Source organism: Pristiophorus japonicus, chromosome 23 (assembly GCF_044704955.1).
Source record: "Pristiophorus japonicus isolate sPriJap1 chromosome 23, sPriJap1.hap1, whole genome shotgun sequence".
Taxonomy (NCBI): domain Eukaryota; kingdom Metazoa; phylum Chordata; class Chondrichthyes; family Pristiophoridae; genus Pristiophorus; species Pristiophorus japonicus.
Window position 1 is genome coordinate 49,928,512 of NC_091999.1, and position 24,195 is coordinate 49,952,706.

The window sequence follows — 24,195 nt, forward strand, 5'->3', positions numbered from 1 at the left end:
AATGTAATCAATCATTGCACGTTTTCTTTCGACAAGTAAATTCTTTTTTTTAACCACCAGGACCATGTATTTATTATGTTTTACTCAACAAACCTATCCTTTGTACATTTCCTAGCTCCGTAACTTATCATCCAAATAAATCCACACCTGCGTTTCTAACTTAAAATGTCTTAAAACTTCCCACATACAGAACAACACTACAAAGGGTTAAAAAAAAGACTTTCACTCTGTTTCTGAAATAAACAGACACTTGCATTCCTCTTCCAACCAGGCTTTTGGAACATGAAAACATAAAACGTTTAAAACAGACGTTCACAAAAGTCTCTCTTCTTTCCTATTGTTTTGGCCGGCTCTATCATTATGTAGTCTGTCCCAGTAGTTTTCTGGCATTTTAATCCTAACTATACCAGCGATATCTTGATTATGGAGCTGGTGGCAAATTGTCATTTCCTTGAGCTTCTGCCAGAAGATTGCATTGCTATGGCGGGGTATTGGGGTGGCAGTTTGTCTAACAACTGCATCGTGTCCCTGGGGGACAACGATGTGTATGTTATTCGTGTTTGTGCGGGTATGGCGGGACTGCCATGACATCTTGCTCCTGCTGGGATCTCGGGTATGCATTCCACCTTTAGCGGCGCGATCTGGGCCGGGTTTATTGTGGCATATGGGGGTGGTAAGACTCCCCCTTTAACCGATTCGCAACTATCCGTTTCATTCCCTAGGCATTCCCAATCTTCCTCACTAGGTAGTGCACTTGGGCTATTTATGGTCAGGACTGGCAACACTGTGTGTCCGTTTTCAACAGTTATTTGCTTTCTTTTTGTTTGCACATATTGGTTAACTTTCTCTGTTAACTTTACATGTGCTCGCAGTATCAAAATTACTGCCTTTTCCTCTTTGTCTTTCTTTTCCTTCTCCCACCATTCCTTTTGCTTTGCTAGTAGTTCCTGAGGATCCCATCCTGCTCTAATAATTTTTTCGGTTGGTTTCTTTTGCTTTTCCGCCAGATGGCGGTTAATGGACCCTTCTGATCCCCACTCGACGTTACTTGCTTTCATGGCCATTCCTGGGTAGGACTAGTACCGTTAGGAATCTACTCTCAGAGGTCCGCTTTCTTCCGAGCGCAACTTGGAGTAGACCATCTCCTGGCTACTGTCAGGTCACAAGTTCTGCTGTTGCACAAACTTATACAATTCTTAAAAGGCGTTTAAGCAATTCCCGCAGTGCTCTACGTATCCTTAACGACCACCTACCACCGCTCTGCCCGTTGGTCCGTCCCTGTTCACCGGTTTGGATTCCGTTAGCCGCTGTACACCGCTTGGTTCTACCCCGGGGTATATCTCAAATTACACTACTGGGTCCGGAAGATGTCTCTCGTTATCACGATCCCACGGTCGAAGTGTGTTCCCTATGCCTACTTGGTTGCTGGCCGTCACGTGGGACAAAAGTCCTCTTAATTCAGGCTAGGCGTTTGAGATATTAGACTGTCTCCTCTTGTCGATCAACCAGCATCCACCTTCCACACACTTTATAATTAAAAATCGTTTTTTATACTCATCCGGGTTTTTCCAAGGGCATCCAGCGACCCCGAAATCCTGTTCGTGAGGTCACTGTTAGCGTGAATGCTTTCTCAGAATAATCACTCAACACTCAGAGTCGGTTCCAACGCCAATGCGGCCTTTATTAACGCTCAGCGGGGAGGAAGTCTCAGGACTGGATCCAGGCTTCTCTCCACAGAACAAAGGGTTTCATGGATTTTTATATGTTTCACAACAGTTTACTACAGTTACTCAGCCCACTACGGCTGGACACAATCCAATCATGACGATTATAGATTACATATAGGTTCTTTTACCCCAATAGAATTCCCCTGATACCTCAGGAACTGCATGTTCGTTTTTTGTCAGCTCGGGCTGATTAGTGTTCGGTTTTTGTCAGCTCGGGCTGATTAATGACCTTGTTATGTGAGACAAGTTCTCTCCTTATCGCTCTCTTCCTCGGGAAATCACTGGTTCATTATGCTTATCTGATATCCCAGGCATTGCTGGTAGTGGGCCTCACAGGGTCATTGCTCGATCATTGCTCGCTCAGTCCCAGTTCATTACTTGACTAACGCGGTTCCCATCATGCTTGGGCAGCCATTTTATATGTGGCCGCTTTAAACTTATATGAGTTTAGATATATTCAACAGGTGCCTAATGCCTAGTGTTTTATATATTCAGCAGGTGCCTAATTCCTACAACAGTCTCCATTATGTAAGATTAGTACGCTGGTTAGAGATCCAACTTTCTCACCGACCATCTGAATTTCACATTCAGATCATGCTATAATCACTCATTCCAAGGGATCCTTTACTAGGAGATTGTTTATTAATCCTGTCTCTTTACACAGGACCAGATCTAAGATAGCCTGTCCTCTCGTTGGTTCCGTTACATATTGCTGAAGGAACCCATCCCTTATGCACTCTATGAACTCCTCCTCAAGGCGACCCTGACCAATTTGATTTGTCCAATCAAAATGGAGGGTAAAATCACCCATGATTATTGCTGTTCCCTTTTTACAAGCCCCCACTATTTCCTGGTTTATGCGCTGACAACAGAGTAGCTTTTGTTAGGGGACCTATAGTCTACACCCACCAGTGACTTTTTCGACTTATTGTTCCTTATCTCCACCCAAACCATTTCAACATCCTGATCATTTGAGCCAATATCGTTTCTTACTATTGCAGTGATTCCATCCTTTATCAATAGAGCTACTCCACCTCCTTTTCCTTTCTGTCTGTCCTTCCAATTGTCCAGTACCGCTGAATATTTAATTCCCAGACCTGGTCACTTTGCAACCACGTCTCTGTAATGGCTATCAGATCATATCTATTTGTATCTATTTGTGCCGTCAACTCATCTATTTTGTTTCAAATGCTACGTGCATTTAGACAAAGTGCCTTTAAGTTTGTTTTTTTTACACTGTTTTCCTGCTTGTTTCCTCTCTGCTTCAAACTCACTTTATTTCTTTTTGCTTTCTAATTCCAGCTTTACTCCCCTCCCTACTGACTCTATTTTCAGGTTTCCATCCCCCTGCCAAGCTAGTTTAAACTATCCCCAACAGCACAAGCAACCCCCGCCCCCCCCGCGAGGATATTGGTCCCGGCTCTGTTGAGGTGCAATCCGTCTGGTTTGTGCAGGTCCCACCTCCCCCAGTAGCGGTCCCAGTGCCTCAGGAAACTAATGCCCTCCCGCCTGCACCATCTCTCCAAACAGGTATTCATCTGCTTTATCCTCCTATTTCTGTAGTCACTAGCTCGTGACAGCGGGAGGAATCTGGCGATTACTAGCTTTGAGGTCCTGCTTTTTAATCTCTCTCCTAATTCCCTAAACTCTGCCTGCTGGAGAGGGGAGGGAGGGGAAACAGTGAGCGTGGAATTGAACACAGCCAGAGTTAGCGCCTTCAGGGACGGGGCAGATGGGAGGGAGGGGAACCACTGAGTATACAACTGAACCCAGGCAGAGTCAGCACCTTCAGGGGAGGGAGGGGAACCAGTGAGTGTAGAACTGAACCCAGCCAGAGTCAGCACCTTCGGGGAAGGGGAACCAGTGAGTGTTGAACTGAACCCAGCCAGAGTCAGCACCTTCAGAGGAGGGGAACCAGTGAATATATAACTGAACCCAGCCAGAGTCAGTACCTTCAGGGGAGGGAGGGGAACCAGTGAGTGTAGAACTGAACCCAGCCAGAGTCAGGACCTTCAGGGGAGGGGAACCAATGAGTGTAGAACTGAACCCAGCCAGTCAGTATCTTCATGGGAGGGGAACCGGTGAGTGTAGAACTGATCCCAGCCAGAGTCAGCACCTTCACGGGAGGGGAACCGGTGAGTGTAGAACTGAACCCAGCCCGAGTCAGCACCTTCAGGGGAGGGGAACCAGTGAGTGTAGAACTTAACCCAGCCACAGTCAGTACCTTCAGGGGAGAGGAACCAGTGAGTGTGGAATTGAACCCAGCCAGAGTCAGTACCTTCAGGGGAGGAGAGAGATGGGGGAGGGAAATGAGTGATTGTCGAACTGATCGCAGCCAGAGTCTACACCTTCAGGAAATGAGGGGGGAACCAGAGAGTCTATATCTGAACCCAGCCAGAGTCAGCACCCTAAGGGGAGTGGCAGATGGGAGGGAGGGGAACCAGTGAGTGCAAAATGGATCCCAGCCAGAGTTAGCACATTCAGGGCAGTGGAACCAGTGAGTGCAGAACTGAAACCAGATAGATTCAGCATCTTCAGCGGTAGAGAGGGGAGGCAGTTCAGAGAAGGTTTACGAGGTTGATTCTGGAGATGAGGGGGTGGACTAATGAGGAAATGTTGAGGAGGTTAGGGGCAATATATTAGCATGGATTGAGGATTGGCTAACTGACAGAAAACAGAGTCAGGATAAATGGTTCATTCTCGGGTTGGCAACTACTAACTCGTGGGGTGCCGCAGGGATCAGTGCTGGGACCCCAACTATTTACAATCTATATTAACGACGTGGAAGAAGGGTCTGAATGTAACGTAGCCAGGTTTTTGACGATACAAAGATGGGAGGAAAAGCAATGTGTGAGCACACAAAAAATCTGCAAAAGGACATAAACAGGCTAAGTGAGTGGGGGAAAATTTGGCAGATGGAGTATAATGTTGGAAAGTGTGAGGTCATGTACTTTGGCATAAAAAAAATGAAAGAACAAGTTATTATTTAAATGGAGAAAGATTGTGAAGTGCTGCAGTACAGCGGGACCTGGAGGTACTTGTGCATGAAACACAAAGGGATAGTATGCAGGTACAGCAAGTGATCAGGAACGCCAATGGTATCTTGGCTTTTATTGCAAAGTGGATGGAGTATAAAAGCAGGGAAGTCTTGCTGAAGATATATAAGGTATTGGTGAGGCCACAGCTGGACGACTGCGTGCAGTTTTGGTTTCCATATTTACGAAAGGATATACTTGCTTTGGTGGCAGTTCAGAGAATGTTCGCTATATTGATTCCGGGGATGAGGGGGTTGACTTATGAAGAAAGGTTGAGGGGGTTGGGCGTCTACTCATTGTAATTCAGAAGAATGAGAGGTGATCTTATCGAAACGTATAAGATTATGAGGGGTTTTGACAAGGTGGATGCAGAGAGGATGTTTCTACTGATAGGTGAGACTAGAACTAGAGGGCATGATCTTAGAATATGGGGCCGGCCATTTAAAGCAGAGATGAGGAGAAATTTCTTCTCTCAGACGGTTGTAAATCTGTGGAATTTGCTGCCTCAGAGAGCTGTGGAAGCTAGGACATTGAATAAATTTAAGACAGAAATAGACAGTTTCTTAAACGATCAGAGGTTATGGGGAGCAGGCCGGTAAGTGGAGCTGAGTCCATGATCGGATCAGTCATGATCTTATTGAATGGCGGAGCAGGCTCGAGGGGCCCTATAGCCTACTCCTGCTCCTATTTCTTATGTTCTTCTGTTCCCTGCCCGCTCCCCATAACGACATATCACCTTATTGTTTAGAAACTGAGCCATTGTGAGGAGGGTCCAGTGACCCTGCTGGATAATGCATGTGTGAGGCCTCAGGTGAGGACAGTGGAATAGCCTGTCGAAACTCACTGTCGAGGTTCACACATGGAGATCGGGCACATGGGACACATATTGGAGAGAAACCTTTGAGTGTAGAACTGAACCCAGCCAGAGTCAGTCCCTTCAGGGGAGGAGAGGGAGGGGAACCAGTGAGTGTAGAACTGAACCCAGCCAGAGTCAGCACCTTCAGGGGAGGAGAGGGAGGGGAATCAGTGAGTGTAGAACTGGACCCTGCCAGAGTCAGCACCTTCAGGGGAGGAGAGGGAGGGGAGTCAGTGAGTGTGGATCTGAACCCAGCCAGAGTCAGTACCTTCAGGGGAGGAGAGGGAGGGGAACCAGTGAGTGTAGAACTGAACCAAGCCAGAGTCAGCACGTTCAGGGGAGCAGAGGGAGGGGAACCAGTGAGTGTAAAACTGAGAATAACCGGAATCAACACACACATGGGAGGGGAACCAGTGAGTGTACAATTGAACCCAGCCAGAGGCCACTCATATAGGAGAAGGAAGTGTACCAGTGAGTGTATTTCTGAACCCAGTCAGAATTGGTGGTGAAAACTGGGAGTGGAGGAGAAACAGTTTAGTATTGTGTGTTGATTTGGATTTCAGCACAGCAGGAGGGACAATGTGTGGGACAGGGATTTACAGCTTTGGAAGAACAGGAGAGGACAGAATGTTCCATGGAAACTAGGGTACCAAGTTTCGACTGACCCATAGAACGGTGCACCTCCGAGAGGTCCGCCGACTTTCCAGAAGGAAAAGTGTTCCTTATACTTACCTCGGGGTTCTCCACGGTGATCTGGCCTGCTTTGGGCTGAGCACAAGAGAAGCAGCGGGGGGCGGAGCTACAGCCATGCACCAAACAGAGTGTCGGCAGCTGCGCGTGTGTGCAGTGGGGTCAGTGTGTGTACACAGTAGCTCCTGGCCCTCCCAGCGTGTCGTGGCTCCGGGCGACCCTATCCCTGGCCGAAGGAACGACGCGATGTTCACTGCCCCTAGCCCGGGCCGAGTGGGCTGCCTGCCTGAGCCTCGCCTCGCCGCCCCTCGCCTTTCCTCACCGTCCCTCACCTCGCCGCTGCCTGTCCTCGGGCCTCGCATCACTGCCACTGCTCTTACCTCAAGGCCTCCCTGTCGGCCCGCTCAAACACCAGCTCCGTGATGGGGCCGTCTGACCATCTCTCCGACGGGCTGCACCCAAACTCTTCCCCGGCGGCGGGCCCTGCCCAAACTCTTCCCCGGTGGCGCGCCTCGCTTTAACTCTTCAACCTTGAAAATGTAAGTGGCAGGCAGGACTGTGTGTGCTGCTGGAGGGCTCGCAGTGCTCCGGAACGGAGAGGTGCTGCAGTCGGTGAGGTAGCAACCTTTAATTTTTTATTTGTTGATTGATTTTTAATTTATTTTTAAATGTTATTTATTGATTGAGTTATTGATCATTTATTATTGATGATGGTTCTTTATTTTTAAAAGTGAAGTATTTAATGCTTTGGAAAATCCTCGGACTTCCCTTCCCTCCACAACCCCTCCCCCACCCGCCATCTCTGGCTACCGGCGCCTGATTTCTAAAGTCTCCACAAGATTTTTCTGAGCGTACAAAAGTGAGCACTGACTCAGGCCTAAGTTAGTTTTGAGTAACTTTTCGCTGTCTAAACTTGTTTAACTGGCCAAAACGGGCGTAAGTGGCTGGAAAAAGAAACTGAACTAACTGACTGAAAGTGGAACAAACTAAACGTGGAGAATTGTGATTGATTAGCTACTCCAAAACAATAGGAGCAACTCCTGTCGAAACCTGGCCCCGAGATGTGTCTATCCTGAATTTGTGTCTTGCACTGACAGTGATGAGTTTTGTTATCTCCTTTTACAGCATATTAGAAGGGGAGATTTTCAGACAGGAAACAGAAACCAAACATCGCGTCAAGATCTGACGGAGTCAATCGATTCATCAGGACCTGAATATCATCGGCCTTTGAAAGCGGAAGGAGAAATATTTGTCTGTCCTGCCTGTGGGACAATATTGTAAATTTCAGTGTGACTGGAAAAGCACCGAAACACACACACACCAAGGTGAGTGTTCCAGTGCACTGCCTGTGGAAAGAGCTTTAACCAGTTACACAGCTTGAAGAAACATCGCACCATTCACAGCGCGGAGAAACTGTAAACGTGTTGTGTGTGTGGGCGAGGCTTCAACTGATCATCCAACCATGGAGAGTCACAAGGATACCCGCACCATGGAGAAACCGTGGAAATGTGGGGACTGTGGGAAGGGATTCAGGTCGCCATCAGAACTGGAAATTCATCGACGCATTCACACTGGGGAGAGGCCATTCACCTGCTCCGTGTGTGAGAAGAGATTCACTCAGTCATCCCACCTGCTGACACACCAGCGAGTTCACACTCGGGAGAGACCATTCACCTGCTCTACGTGTGGGAAGGGATTCTTTCAGTCATCTGACCTGCTGGCACACCAGCGAATTCACACTGGGGAGAGGCCGTTCACCTTCTCCGTGTGTGGGAAGAGATTCACTCAGCCATCGCACCTACTGGCACACCAGGGAATTCACACTAGGGAGAGGCCATTCACCTGCTCTGAGTGTTGGAAAGGATTCTTTCGGTCATCCAGCCTGCTGTGACACAAGCGAGTTCACACTGGAGAGAGGCCGTTCACCTGCTCTGAGTGTGGGAAGGGATTCAATCATTCATCCACCCTGCTGGCACACCAGCGAGTTCACAACTGACTGCAGGGGTTGGAATCTGCTATTAATCACATCCTGACTGAACCATGTTCATTCTGACAATTGGAGTTTGTTTCTGCTGATGATAACTCCTGTAACTGGACTGGAGTTTAATATTTGTGATATAGACAAATAAATACATAAATGGAGGGATGAAATCTCGCCTCTGGGGGGAGGCGGGAGGCTGACGTCCAGGTCACCTGGTCGGAGGCACACCTGCTTGCCAGGCATCCTCGTGTGTAACCTGGTTTCAAATGACTGAAAATGATGCGAATAAAACACACCAAACTATTTGTCGTTAGATTGGGGTACTGTATTCAATTCCTCAATAAAAAACATGTTTAAAGAAAAGAATTCCTGAAAGTTCTTCAATGTTGGTTAAAAGTTTTTTCAGAAGTTTTAAATGTTTCTTCTGGAGTTTAAAAAAGTTTTCCCAAGTTATTTATAAGTTTCCCAAGTTGATTTAAAGTTTAAAATGAAAGTCACGATTAAGCTATCTCCCTTGATACTATTCCATGGGCACTGCCAGCCTTCTGCAGCTGCACAAAGCATTGGCTAGACCACACCTGGAGCACTGCGGGGAAGTAGAGGCCTGGTCGGCTCCAAAGGGGGCCTGAATGCCTGGACACAATATACAGTTCCATGGTTAGAATCCCCGTGTACAGTGCCAGGTTTTGAATCCGCATATACAGTGCCAGGTTTAGAATCCCCATGTACAGGGCCAGACGTAGAATCCCCATGTACAGTGCCAGTTTTAGAATCGCCATGTACTCTCCCAGGGTTAGAATCCCCATGTACAGTCCCAGGGTTAGAATCCCCATGTGCAGTCCCAGGTTTAGAATCCCCATGTACAGTGCCAGGGTTAGAATCCCTATGTACTCTCCCCCAGGGTTAGAATGCCCACATACACTCCCAGGGTTAGAATCCCAATATACAGTCCCAGGGTTGGAATTGCAATGTACAGTCGCAGAGTTGGAATCCTGTGACAGTACACAGTCGAAGCGAAAAATTGAGGCCTTGAACCTGAGTTGGCGCAAAGAAATCATAGAAACATAATTCAATTTCTATACTAAACTATTTGAAATCAAATCAAATGAATTGTTGCAACTAACACGTTCCTTTCATGCCAAATGGGAAACAAGTGATGCTGGGGGAGTGCAGGACTGTTTGCGCCCAGTTACACAGCATGTCCCTGGCTCTCCACTCCAAATGCGCTTATTTCAGATCGCAGTCTCATTGACACATCCAACTGACTGGATGGACCTCGCCCTTTAAACCCCATCAGAGAAATATCAGCATTTGATGTTTAGTTTGCCAAACCTTTATAAAAAAACTGGTTCGGCTTCAGCTGGAGAATTGTGTTCAAGTTTGGGCTCCAAACTTTCGGAATGATGCCAAGCTTTTAGAGAAGGTGCGGAAGTAGCGGTGCCAGGGATGTGGGAATTCCGTGATGTGGAGAGCCTGGTGAAGTTTTCTCCAGAGAGCAAAAAAGGGTAAAAGGAGATTTGACAGAGATGTACAAAATTATGAATGATTTAGAAGAAAGAGTAAATATGGAAATTCTTTCCAGCGGCATTAGGGAAGGTAACCAGAGGAGTCAGACTTCCGATGATTGGCAAAATAACGAGAAGTGAAATGTGGGATCATTTGTTACCCAGCGAATTGTTATGATCCACAATGCACTATCTGAAAGGGTGGTGGAAGCAGATTCAATCGTAACTTTTAAAAGGGAATTGGATAAATATTTGCCGGGAAGAATATACCGAGCTATCGGTAAAGAGGAGAGCAGTGAGACTCATTGAACAGCTCCACTGAAGAACTGGCACAGGCACGATGGGTCGCATGGCCTTCTGTGCTGTACCACTCCCTGACAATATCGAATGATTGTACCCAGAGTGCTCCGCCCGGGGAAATACACCCTATCTCCATCAGCAGGGAGGCAACGCGTGTGAAGGACTGGTTCCCAGAGAGCACCTCCCTGTGCGGAGAGGCTCCCAGGGACAGAGCGGAGCGAGCACGGCAAAGGGCAACACCGAGTGCGGCCCTCAGGCCCCGGGCAACACCGAGTGCGGCTCTCAGGCCCCTGACAACACCAAGTGTGGCCCGCAGGTCGCGGGCAACAGTTAGTGTGGCTCTCAGGCCCCGGGCAACACCGAGTGTGGCCCTCAGGTCGCGGGTAACAGCGAGTGTGGCTCTCAGGCCCCGGGCAACACCGAGTATGGCACTCAGGTCCCGGGCAACACCGAGTGCGGCTCTCAGGCCGCAGGCAACACCGAGTGCTGCTCTCAGGCCCCGGGCAGCACCGAGTGCGGCCCTCAGGCCCCGGGCAACACCGACTGTGGCCCCCTCCCCCGCCCGGAGTCAGAGAACAGGGCTCGGCCCCAGCAAATACCGGGGCAGCACCTCACCCAAACCATGAAAACAACTGGTTGCATTTATACAGCAGGCCCAGCAGTTCCCAGCCGCTCTGTATCAGGGTGGGTGCTGGATGCGGAAGTCAATCCCTGGCCTCCTGTGCAGTATAGTATTAGACAGTCCCTTGAATCGAAGATGACCCACTTCCACACCAAAAAGGGATGAGTTCACAGATGTTTCAATATAAGATCTGATATTCCAGGTCCCGAACTACATATTGAAGGGTGGGAGATGCCTGTGCATGCATTCTTTTAATGTGTGTGTCCGTTGTACACCAGCCACCACACGGGCTGGACAGAGCGAGGTCTTGGTCCAGTGGCAAGTGTTAAACAAGACGACTGGAGACCAAGCTCTGCTGCACAGACCTGGTGCACATACTCCTACTGCCCATAGATCACAGTATGGTCTGGCCCATGCTGTCCCTGGGCCCTTGCCTCTTCCGGGCCCCGAATTCGTGCCTCTCGTAGGCCACAATCTCTCCACCCCAAACTCACGCCTCTTGTGGGCCCCAATCTCTCAGCCCTGATCTCTCGCCGCTACTCCACCCGGACCTCACCACTCCTCTGCTGTTGCCGCATCGCCTGCTGTACCTAGGCCGTTCCGATGGTCCTGCCCATGCTCCAATCGCTGACCTGGATTCCGGTACAAAGCAAAATCTAGACTCTCAAATCTCCAAATCTGTGGCAATTTAGAGTAGATCGCCTCTCAACCATGCTGCAAATGTTAGAAAGATGCTTTGGATACCTGGCCTCCTGTGTGGATCTGTTTGTTGCATCAGTTTGAACTGGAGTGGAGATGGAGGAAAAGCTGCTGGGTTTCACCCCCAGTAATTCTGGGCACAGTGGGACCAACAATTCCCCATGTGTGGCTGTCAATGGAGGTGGGTTCCCTTCCCTGAAGGACATTAATGAACCAGTTGGGTTTTGTCACATACTGGCAGCTTTCATGGTTACTATTTCTAGTGTTGGCCCCACAAATGAACAAGTTCATTCAGCTCTATTTCTCAACATGCCTTTGTGTTTTTCAGGATTCTCTCTCACCCACCATTTTTTCTGTCTGAAATTCACTTTGCAGGGTATTAAAAGAGAAGGATTTGTCGACTGGAGGCTCAAACCAACCAGCACATTCAGATCTGATGGAGTCACTCGATTCATGGGAACAGAATATCATCGGTCTTTGACCATGGAAGCCAAAAGCACTGTTCACAGCGGGGATAAACTGTACACGTGCTCTGTGTGTGGACAATGCTTCAGCCTATCATCCAACCTGGAGAGACACAAGTGCAGACACAATGGGGAGAAATTGTGTAAATGTGTGGACTGTGGGAAACGCTTCAACTGCCCGTCGCAGCTGGAAACATCGCGGCGAGTTCACACCGGGGAGAGGTCGTTCAGCTGCTCTGAGTGTGGAAGGGATTCACTCGGTCATCCTATCTGTTGAGGCACCGGCGAATACACACTGGGGAGATGCCATTCACCTGCTCTGAGTGTGGGAAGGGATTCACTCGGTTATCCCATCTGTTGAGGCACCAGCGAATACACATTGGGGAAAGGCCATTCACCTGCTCTGAGTGTGGGAAGGGATTCATTCAGTCATTGCACCTACTGATACACCAGCAAGTTCACAAGTGACTGCAGGATTTGGTATCTGCTGTTATTGCTGCTGTTAATCACATCCAGACTGAACCATGTTCATTCTGACAGTTGGGGTTTGTTTCCGCTGATGTTAATAACTCTGGTAACTGGACTGGAGTTTAATATTTGGGATATAGACAAATAAATTCGTGTTGCTTTCAACACATTGCTGTAGATTTTTGTCTTTCCCACCCGTGTGTTTAGCATCACCTGGCTGGAGCTCAGAGAGGACAATCTGGGGGAAGATCGTATGGGGGAAAACTTCAGCCTCGACACAGTCCTTCAGGGTCACACTGAGAGGGGCAAAATACACTTTCGTCTTTCTCATCTCTCTTCACTGTCAGCAAAGTCACCGTGCGGGTTAATCTTGACGGTGTAAGGTGCGGAAGATATCCACCCAAGGGTGTTTAAAGAGATGGGACGGGTGCCAAGTCAGCCACTTGCCCATATCTCCAACAGCTCAGTAGAGTCATGGGTTGTTCCCTGAGATTGGAAGGTAGCACATGTAGTTCCCATTTTCCAAATTGGCCACAAGTCAGAGCTCAGGAACTGAAGGCCCATCAACGTGACCTTGATCACCAGGAAGGTGCTAGAAGGGATCCTGAGAGCTGTTGTTTTCCATCATGGGGAAAGGGAAGGGGCCATTACAGATACTGAACATGGATTTTGGTAAACATGGTCACATCTTACAAACTAGCTTGAGTTTGTGAAGAAGTTGTTCGGTTGGTGGATGGGGGAATCCGGTTGACATTGTCTACCTCAAGGTGTCAAACTCATTTTCTATGGTGGGCCTGATCCAATATCCTGGCACTTGGCATGGGCCACATTCAGCAAAAGCTATTATAAAGGAATAAATGAAGATAAACTACAATGGAATTTACATTTAGATTTTATTTACTGCCGCTGCGCCCGATCCCTGGCATCTCTTAGCTTGAGCATTCATGAACTGACCCTGCTCAAACCATAACGACAAGAATATCGGTGCATGGTTCTGCCTGTGACCACAAGGCTGTGTCAACGCCGATACCATTTCCTCGTTTCACATCTCCATACAAACACCATCACTTCACACATCCTCTTTCTACACAATAGCAGCAGACATGAGCAAGGACATGAGGCTTATTAAAATACACATTTCATTACAGCAAAGGTTACACTGGGAGAAATGTTCAGTTATTTTTCATGGCAGGCAAAATGCCGGGCAAACCAGCAGCACATTGGCACCTGAAATGTGTCTCATCTTCCAACAGGCTTTTCTCAAATAAATTTGCTCCGTGGATACAAACTTAAACAAGTTTTGCAGGTGTGATGCCCTATTCACACATCGAAGGTGAGAGAGATGCTGTGGGGCACACGCAAAGTCCAGTAGCTGAAAGTGATTGACAGACTGGGTTTTGTGTTTTGTGATCCCGGGCGTGTTACCAATACCAGCAAAGATGAAGCCCATGGAATAAAAGGGACAGTGGATACTGTCTCACTGTGAGCGAGTCAGAATGAGAAGCTTTAACAACAGCCGTGTTTCACAAAGGGAGACCTCACCCGACCAAAGGACATTGGTTGGAGTTTAATTGGCTCTTTGTGTCACTGGGCTACAGGAGGCTATTTGTGACAGAAGGAAAGCTGGTCACAGCAAACAAATAGTTTCCCGGCCTGTCCAGGGCACACACTGACCCCCACCTTCTCTCTCTCACTATTGATGGACACGGCTGCAGTAATTGCTCCTCTGACCTTTCCTCTCTTGTCCCTCCTACACCCCTAATACACGGCCCGACACAATCTCCCTCCCCCTACATCCTCACTGTGCTGGAATCCACACCAGTCTCCCCATCTGCACCTTGTTCTCTCCCTGGATCCTGAAATTACAGAACTCACTGATCCCTCCTGAAGTCTCCAGGCTTTAAAACTGAAGCTTGGTGGCCCTCAGCCCTCACTCCTTGATTTACCTCCCCTTCTCTCCTCCTCTTTCCCCTTTGGTTGTGTTCCATACTCTGGGCCCTGGGCCTTCCCCGGGGACTCTCAGTATGAACAGGGGGATGTGTGTTGAGACAGGATGTCCCAGCTCTCCACCTTTAAAGGGCAAGGAGACGACCAGCTGGCCTGAATGGCCCTGCTTTATGACATCACTGTAGCGCCGAGCAACCACCCTCCCTGAGCCCTGCTCATTATGGGCTGGGTTGATCGCAGTGCTGTTACAGGAAGGAAACAGGAGCAGGATTCGAGCCGTGTGGAGCGCAGGATTAATGGGGAGAAGTACAGGATCAATTTATACCTTATTGAGTGAGAAATGTCAGTGTCCCGGACACTCCCTGTCCCTCAGTATCTATGCCGGGGAGCGACCGATGGGTTCACTCTGTATCTAACCCGAGCTGTGCCCGACTGGAGAGTGTTTGATGCTGGCACGAGGTGCTCAGCTCGATGAGCACAACATTTAACCCAAAGATGATCAGATAAACCCATCAGCTTCTCCCCTGAACACATGTCCTGAAGGACAGGGAGTGTCTCTAATAATTTGGCTGGCGTCCTTTATCAAAGTTAAACACCTCACATCTCTTTTTAAAAATGTGTTCATGGACTGTGGGTGTCGCCTCTCACCTCTCATTCTTCTAAACGCTGGAGAATGTAGGCCGAGTCTATTCAATCTCTCATAGGACAATCCCCCCATCCCAGGAATCAGTCTGGTGAATCTTCATTGCACTCCCTCTACAGCTAGTTTATCTTTCCTTAGGTAAGGAGAACAAAACAGTGCACAATACTCCTGGTGTGGTCTCAACAGGGCCCTGTATAATTGCAATAAGACGTAAATATTCAAATCTTTTTGTAATAAAGGCCAATATACCATTTGCTTTTTAAATTGCTTGCTGCACCTGCATATTAACTTTTGGCGATTTGTGTACAAGAACACCCAGGTCCCTCTGAACACAATGTTTCCCAATCTCACCATTTAAAAAACAATATTCTGCCTTTCTATTTTTACTGTCAGTGTCTAACTGAACATTTCTTCACATTATATTCCATTTACCATGTTCTTGCCCACTCACTGAGCCTGTATATATCCCCTTGAAACCTCTTTTCATCCTCCTCACAACTTACATTCCCAACTAGTTTTGCAACCTCAGCAAACTTCGATATATTACATTTGGTCCCCTCATCCAAATTATTGATATAGATTGTGAATAGCTGGGGCCCAAGCACCGATCCTTGCAGCACCCCACCAGTTACAGCCTGCCAACCCGAAAATCACCCGTTTATTCCTACTCTCTGTTTTCTGTCCGTTAACCAATCCTTAATCCTTGCTCGGATATTACCTTCAATCCCATGAGCCCTAATTTTATTTTATAACCTCTTGTGTGGCACCTCATCGAATGCCTTCTGTAAATCTAAATACACCACGTCCAGTGGTTCGCCCTTATCTATCCTGCTAGTTACAGCCTCAAAAATGTGAACAGATTTGTCAAGTACAATTTCCCTAAATAAATCCGTGCTGATTCTGCCCAATCCTGTTAGTACTTACAACGTGCTTAATAGTAGATTTTAGCATTTTTGCTGCGACTGATGTCAGGACGACCAGTAATGCAGGGGTTAGATACAGAGTAAATCTCACTCCATCTTGTCCCAAACACTACGAGGGTTGATACAGATTAAATCACAGTCTACAATATCCCAAACACTCCCAGGGCAGGTACAACATGGGTTAGATACAGAGAAAAGCTCCCTCTACACTGTTCCATCAAACAGCACCAGGGCAGGTATAGCACGGGGTTAGATACAGAGTAAAGCTCGCTCTGCACTGTTCCATCAAACACTCCCAGGGCAGGTACAGCACGGGGTTAGATACAGGATAAACCTTCCTCTACACTGTCCCATCAAACACTCCCAGGGCAGTTACCGCATGGGTTAGACATGGGGTGCATCTCCCACTACCCTGTCCCAACCATCCCAGGGCAAGTACAGCATGGATTAGATATAGACTAAATCTCCCTCTATATTGTTCCACCGGACATTCCCAGGGCAGGTACTGCATTGGTTAGATAATAAGTAAAGCTCCCTCTGCACTGTCCAAATAAACATTCCAAGGGCAGGTACAGCATAATTTAGATACAGTGTAATTATCTCTCTAATCTCTCTCTACAATTGTACAGGGCCTTGATGAGACCACACTTGGAGCACTGTGCACAGTTTTGGTCTCCTTATCTAAGGAATGAGAGACTTGCCTTGCTTAGATACTGAGTAAAGCTCCCTCGACACTGTCCCACCAGACATTCCAAGGGCAGGTACAACACGGGGTTAGATACAGAATAAAGCTCCATCTACACTGTCCCATCACACACTCCCAGGGCAGGTACAGCATGGGATAAATACAGAGTAATCTCTCCCTCTACAATACCCCAACAAAAATTCCGAGGCAGGTAGAGCACACATTAGATACAGAGTAAAGCTCCGTCTACATTGTCCCATCACACACTCCCAGGGAAGGATAGAACAGGGTCGATGATAATATAATAAATAGGAGCAGGAGTAGGCCACTTGCCCCTCGAGACTGCTCCGCCATTTAATAAGATTATGGCTGATTGATCTTGAGCTCAGCTCTACTTTCCTGCCTGCTCCCCATACAACTTATTCTCTTGTCGCTCAAAAATCTGTCTATCTCTGCCTTTAATATATTCAATGACCCAGCCTCTACAGCTCTCTAAGGCAGAAATTCCACAGATTTATAACCCTTGAGAGAAGACATTTCTCCTCATCTCAGTTTTAAATGAGCGACCTCTTATTCTGAGACTGGATCCCCGAGTTTTAGTTTCCCCTATGAGTGCAAATATCTTCTCTGCATTCACCTTGTCGAGCCCTCTCATTATCTTATCTGTTTTCCAATCCATCTTTGGATCATCAGCAATCGTTACTACATTACACTCGGTCCCTTCATCCAAGTCATTAATATAGATTGTAAATAGTTGAGGACCGAGCACCGATCACTGTAGCACCACACTAATCACTGTTTGCAAACTGGAAAATGGCCCATTTATGCCGACTCAGATTCAAAGTAAAGCTTCGTCTACATTGCCCCATCAAACACAACTAGGGCAGGTACATCACGGGTTAGATACAGAGTAAAGCTCCCTCTACACTGTCCCATCAAACACTCTGAGGTGAAGTACAGCACCATTTAAATACAGAGTAAATCTCTCTCTACACAGTCCAACGGCAGATACAGCACGGGTTACATACAGAGTAAAGCTCCTCCGACACTGTACTAAAGAATCCCAGGTCAGGTACAGCAAGGGTTAGTCACAATTTAAAGCCCCCTGTAAGCTGACCTATCAAACACTCCCATGGCAGGACAGCACATGTTAAATACACAATTAAATACACATTGTCCCATCAACTATTTCCAGGGAACTTGCAACGCAGGTTAGATGCAGAGTAATGGTCCCTCTACATGGTCTCACCAGACATTCAAAGGCAGGTACAGCACGGGTTACATAAAGATTAAATCTCCCTCTAGCCTGTCCCAAACTCTCCCAGGTTAGGTACTGCATTGGTTAGATAGAGTTAATCTCCCTGTACACTGTCCCATCAAAGACTCTCAGGGCAGGTACAGCACGGGTGAGATAGAGTGACGCTCCCCCTCGACTGTCCAGTCAAATGTTATTGAATGGAGAGCAGGCTCAGGGGTCCGGGTGGCCCACTCCTGCTCCTATTTCTCATGGTCTTATGTATCCAGCATGCCCCGCGGGGGAGAATGTGCCGCACCAAGTTTAAAGGAGGTCAGTGCGCAGGCGCGGACCCTGGCTGTGTTTGGAGCATGCGCGACACGTGTAATGGCGGACAAGACGTGTTTTGGACAGGCTCCTCAGAAGTGTGCTTTTCAGTGGGATGGAGAGGAGTAATGGACCAGCCGGGAGCTGCGGAGGCTTCATAAACAACCAGTGCTCGCCGCAAGCCCGGAATAATCACCGGAATATCGGCGGTTGCAACTTCGGGGCTTTCTCCCGGTCACAGGCCCAGGCTAAGGGCGGCCATCTTCGTACAGGAAGGCAGCTTCAGCGCTCCGCCTTCTTCATTCAGTGAGTAGCATAGCGCATGCGCGGCCATTTTGGTGCAGGAACAATGCGAATGAAGTCAGTGTCTGAAACTGAACCCAGCCAGAGTCAGTACCTTCAGGGGAGGGGAACTAGTGAGTGTAGAACTGCACCCAACCAGAGTCAGTACCTTCAGGGGAGGGGAACCAGTGAGTGTAGAACTGAACCCAGCCAGAGTCAGCAACTTCAGGGGAGAGGAACCAGTGAGTATAGAACTGAACCCAGCCAGAGTCAGCACCTTCAGGGGAGGGGAACCAGTGAGTGTAGAACTGAACCCAGCCAGAGTCCGTACCTTCAGGGGAGGGGAACCATTGAGTGTAGAACTGAACCCAGCCAGAGTCAGTACCTTCAGGGGAGGGGAACCAGTGAGTGTAGAACTGAACCCAGCCAGAGTCAGCACCTTCAGGGGAGGGGAACCAGTGAGTGGAGAACTGATCCCAGCCAGAGTCATTACCTTCAGGGGAGGAGAACCAGTGAGTGTAGAACTGAACCCAGCCAGAGCCAGCACCTTCAGGGGAAGGGACAGAGTGGAACCAGTGAATGCAGGTTGATTTTGGAGATGAAGGGGTTGACTTATGAGGATAGGTTAAGTAGGTTGGGCCTGTACACATTGGAGTTTAGAAGAATGAGGGGTGATCTTATTGAAATTTATAAGATAAGGAGGGGGCTCGACAAGGTGGATGCAGAGAGGATGTTTCCACATGGAGAAACCGATTACAAGGGGACATTGTCTTAAAAGAAGGGGCCGCCCATTTAAAACTGTGATGAGGAGGAATTTCTTCTCTCTTGAGTGCTGTAAATCTGCAGAAATCTCTGCCCCAGAAAGCTGTGGAGGCTGGGTCATTGAATATATTTAAGGCGGAGATAGACAGGTTTAACAGAGGTGCTCACAATCAGGAAGGCTTTAGATTGAGTCAGGGAACAGAGTGGTTCTGCTCACACAATCAGAGAATGGTTACAGCACGGAAATCCATTAGGCCCGTCGAGCCCTTGCCGGCACCCAGCTAGTCCCACTGCCCCGCCCTTTCCCCCTGCAAATGTTTTCTTTCAGATACTTATCCACCTTCCTTTTGAAAGTTGTGATTGAGTCTGTCTCCACCAGACTTTCAGGCCGTGCTTTCCGTATCCTAAACACTCGCTGCATAAAATAGATTTTTCTTATGTTGCCTTTGGTTCTTCTACCAATCACCTTAAATCGGTCTCCTCTGGTTCTCGACCCCTCCACCAATGGGAACAGTATCTATCTATATACTCTGTCCGGACCCCTCATGAATTTGAACACCTCTATCAATTCTCCTCTCAACCTTCTCTGCTCCCAGGAGAACAACTCCAGCTTCTCCAGTCAATCCACGTAACCAAAGTCCCTCATCTCATGAATCATTCTTGTCAATATTTTCTGCACCCTCTCGAAGGCCTTCACATCCTAATGTGCGATGCCCAGAATTCGACACAATGCTCCAGTTGAGGCCGAACCAGTGTTTTACAAAGGTTCATCATAACTTCCTTGATTTTGAACTCTGTGATGCCCAGGATCCTGTAAGCATTTTTAACTGCTTTCTCAACCTGTCCTGCCACCTTCAGCGATTTGTGCACATATACCCGCAGATCTCACTGTTCATGCATCCCCTTTAGGATTGTACTCTTTAGTTTATATTGCCTCTCCTCATTCATTTAATCATGCTTTTCTAATTTTATTTCTTGAGTCAGATTCACGGCCTCATTTTATTTCTTCCTCCGAGCCTCTCAACTTAATCTGTCAGTGTAATGTTGACGAGTGGTGATTGATTGCCCTGGGAACCAACAGGAAGAGAGCTCAGAGGCCGGAGGGCCCAGGGATCAGCATGTTCTGCAAACAATCGCGGTGCTTGAGGGGTGGATCCTGAGTCGGCCCATCGGGTAAGTATGTGTCAACCCCTGTTAAACAATTTCCAGTCCACTGTGGCCAAATCACTCCTCAACTTAGCGAAGTTAGCTTTTCCACAATTTGGGACTTTTATTCGAGGCCTATCCTTGTCCTTATCCACAACTAACTTGAATCTGACTGAATTATGGTCACTGGCGCCCAAGTGCTCTCCCACTAATACCCCTTCAACCTGCCCAGCTTCATTCCCCAAAACTAAATCCAAAACCGCCCCCTCTGAAAAGTTCTCTTGAATGCAGTTTAAGAATTCCGCACCCTCTATACCCTTCACACTAAATTTGTCCCAATCAATATTAGGATAGTTAAAATCCCCTACTATTACTGCCCTATGGTTTTTGGACCTCACTGCAATTTGCCGACATATTTGTTCTTCTATCTCCCTCCCTCTGTTTGGGGGTCTATAATACACGGCCAGCAGTGCGATTGCCCCTTTTTTATTTTTAAATTCGACCCATATGGCCTTATTTGATGATCTCTCCAAAATATCCCTCCTCACCGCTGTAATAGTTTCTTTAATCAATACTGTGACACCCTTTTTACCCCCCTCTCTGTCTTGTCAAAAAATCCTGTAACCAGGAATATTGATCTGCCAAACCTGCCCCTCTTTAAGCCATGTCTCTGTAATGGCTATAATGTCATACTCCCAAGTATCTACCTGTGCTCTTAGCTCATCTGGCTTACTCGCTACACTCCTTGCATTAAAGTATATACCATTTAGCACAAGAAGACCTCCTTGTTTCCTCTGTTTTACAGATTTGCTTTCTAAATTCATGCTATCCAATTTCTGCTTTACTTCCTTCCCTATTGAATGTGTTCTCAGGTTCCCATCCCCCTGCCAAGCTAGTTTAATCTCTCCCCAACAGCACTAGCAAAGCTTCCCGCGAGGATATTGGTCCCGGTACTGTTGAGGTGCAACCGGTCCGGTTTGTACAGGTCCCATCTCCCCCAGAAGTGGTCCCAATCGCTCAAGAATTTAAAGCCCTCCCTCCTACACCAACTCTCCAGCCACGTGTTCATTCTCTCTGTCCTTCGATTCTTGAACGCATTAGCACGTGGCACTGGTAGTGATCTGGAGATTACTACCTTTGAGGTCCTACTCTTTAATTTTCTTCCTAGCTCCCTAAATTTTGCCTGTAGGACCTCATCCCTCTTTCTATTTATGGTACTGGTCCTGATATGGTCCATGACCTCTAGCTGTTTACCCTCTCCCCACCCCCCCAGAATTCCCTGTGTCTGCTCTGTCACATCCTTGAGCTTGGCAGCACACCATTCTGGAGTCACGTCTGCGGCCGCAGAAACGCCTCTCTGTTCTCCTACTACAGAATCCCCTATCACTACAGCTCTTTTATTCTTTGTCCCTCCCCCCTGTGCAGCTGAGCCACCCGTGGTGCCTTGGAAGGGCAGTGCTGTGTGGCGGGGCTAGTTTGATAGAGCACCTTTGTTTTTCGGAGATGTTTATTGTAAGGCCTATGCTCTCAGACACTACGGTGAATGTTTTGACGATGGTTTGGAGCTCGTCCTCTGATTGAGCGCAGACACAAGCATCATCTGCATATTGTAATTCGATGACAGAGGATGGCACGACCTTGGATCTGGTCTGAAGGTGATGGAGGTGGAACAGTTTCCTATTTATTCTGTAGATTATCTCCACTCCAGCGGGAAGCTTACTGACTGTGAGATGTAGAAATGCAGCAAGGAAGATGGAGAAGAGCGTGGGTGCAGTGACACAGCCTTGCTTCACCCCGGTCCGTACATGAATTGGGTCTGTGGTGGATCCATTGATCAGGATCACAGCTTGCATGTTATCACCAAGCAAGTGGAGGATGGTGACATATTTTTGAGGACAGCTGAATTTGAAATGTACACCCCATAATCCCTCACGGTTGACAGTGTCAAAGGCCTTGGTCAGGTCAAAGAAGGTTGACCCAACCCCACAGTCACTGACACCAATCTCCTCCTATGTGATATAAACCAACCCTTGTCACTGACACCAAGTGGACTGGGAAAATATGTTCAAGGGTAAGACTGTAGAAACGCAGTGGCAAACATTTAAGGAGACATTTCATAATCTCAGCAAAGATTTATTCAAGTGAGAAATAAAGATGCTAAGAGATGGATGAACCATCCCTGGCTAACTAAGGAAGTAAAGGATGGTATCAAATTGAAAAAAAAGCATACAATGTTGTGCAGGACAGTGGAAGGCCAGAGGATTGGGAAATTTTTAGAAACCAGCAAAGGACGACTAAAAAAATGATAAAGACGGAGAAGAAAGCAGATCAGAGCAAACAGCAAGAAATATAAAAACAGACAGCAAGAGCTTCTACAGGGATGTAAAAAGAAAACGAGTATCTAAAGTAAATGCTGGTCCCTTCGAGGATGGGACTGGAGAATTAATAATGGGAAACATGGAAATGGCAGAGATTTTGAACAAATATTTTGTATCTGTCTTCACGGTAGAGGACACTAAAAACATCCCAACAGTTGTTATTCAAGGAGCTATTGTAGGGTGGGTGGGAACTTAAAACAGTTACTATCACTGGAGATAAAGTACTCAGCAAACTAATGGGACTAAAGGTGGACAAGTCCCCTGGACCTGTTGACATGCATCCCTGGGTCTTCAGAGAAGTGGCTGCAGAGATAGTGGATGCACTGGTTGTAATCTACCAATATTGCCTGAATTCTGGAGAGGTTCCAGCCGACTGGAAAACAGCAAATGTAACATCCCTGTTGAAGAAAGGAGTGAGACAGAGAGCAGGAAACTGTAGACCAGTTAGTCTACCATCTGTCATTGGGAAAATACTGGAGTCCATCATTAAGGAAGTAGGAGCAGGACATTTAGAAAATCATATTGCAGTCAAGCAGAGTCAGCATGGTTTTATGAAAGGGAAATCATGTTTGACAAATTTGCTGGAGTTTGAGGATGTAACGAGCAGAGTGGATGAAGTAGAACCAGTTGATGTCGTATATGTGGATTTCCAGAAAGCATTTGATAAGTTCCCACACAAAAGGTTACTGCGGAAGCTAAGAGCTCACGGAGGTGGGGGTAATATATTAGCATGGATAGAGGTTTGGCTAACTAACATAAAACAGAAAGTCAGGATGAATGGGTCATTATTAGATTTGCCAAACTGTACCTAGTGGGGTGACACAGGGATCAGTGCTGGGGCCTCAACTATTTATAATTTATATTAATGACTTGGATGAAGGGACTGAGAGTAACGCAGCCAAATTTGCTCATACAAAGATAGGTGGGAAAGCAAGTTGTGAGGAGGATGCAACAAATCTACAAAAGGATATAGACAGGCTCAGTGAGTGGGGAAAAATCTGGCAGCTGGACTATAATGTGGTAAAACGTCAGGTTATCCCCTTTGATAGGAAAAATAAAAACACAAATTATTTAAATGGAGACTATTACAAAATGCTGCAGTACGGAGGGATCTGGGAGTTCTTGTACAAGAAACTCAAAAGGTTAGCATGCAGGTACAGCAAATAATCAGGAAGGCAAATGGAATGCTGGCCTTTATTGCAAGGGGGATGGAGTTTAAATGTAGAGAAGTCCTGCTACAACTGTACAGGGCGTTGGTAAGACCACACCTGGAGTACTGCGCACAGTTTTGGTCTGGACTTGTCTCCATTCCTGTGCCGAGGGGATTGTTACACCAGACGGGAGGGGCAACATTTGGGGACACTAATTCCGCACCAATTCCCATTCCCCTTCTTTCTCGTGGATAATGGAGGGGCCACTGTGTGTAATGTGCAAGTCAGTAAGCATTGCCAGCAAGCTCTTTCTAATTGGAGATTATATTCAGTGGAAAGTTTGACACTATTGGAGATTTTGTACCAAAGA

The 24,195-nt window shown here is 47.4% G+C and overlaps 1 pseudogene; it reads left to right on the forward strand.

Annotated features, from left to right (window-relative positions):
• The first annotated feature begins 541 nt into the window (after nt 1-541).
• On the forward strand, nt 542-12,156 carry LOC139235531 (zinc finger protein 85-like; annotated as a pseudogene).
• The last annotated feature ends 12,039 nt before the right edge of the window (nt 12,157-24,195 follow it).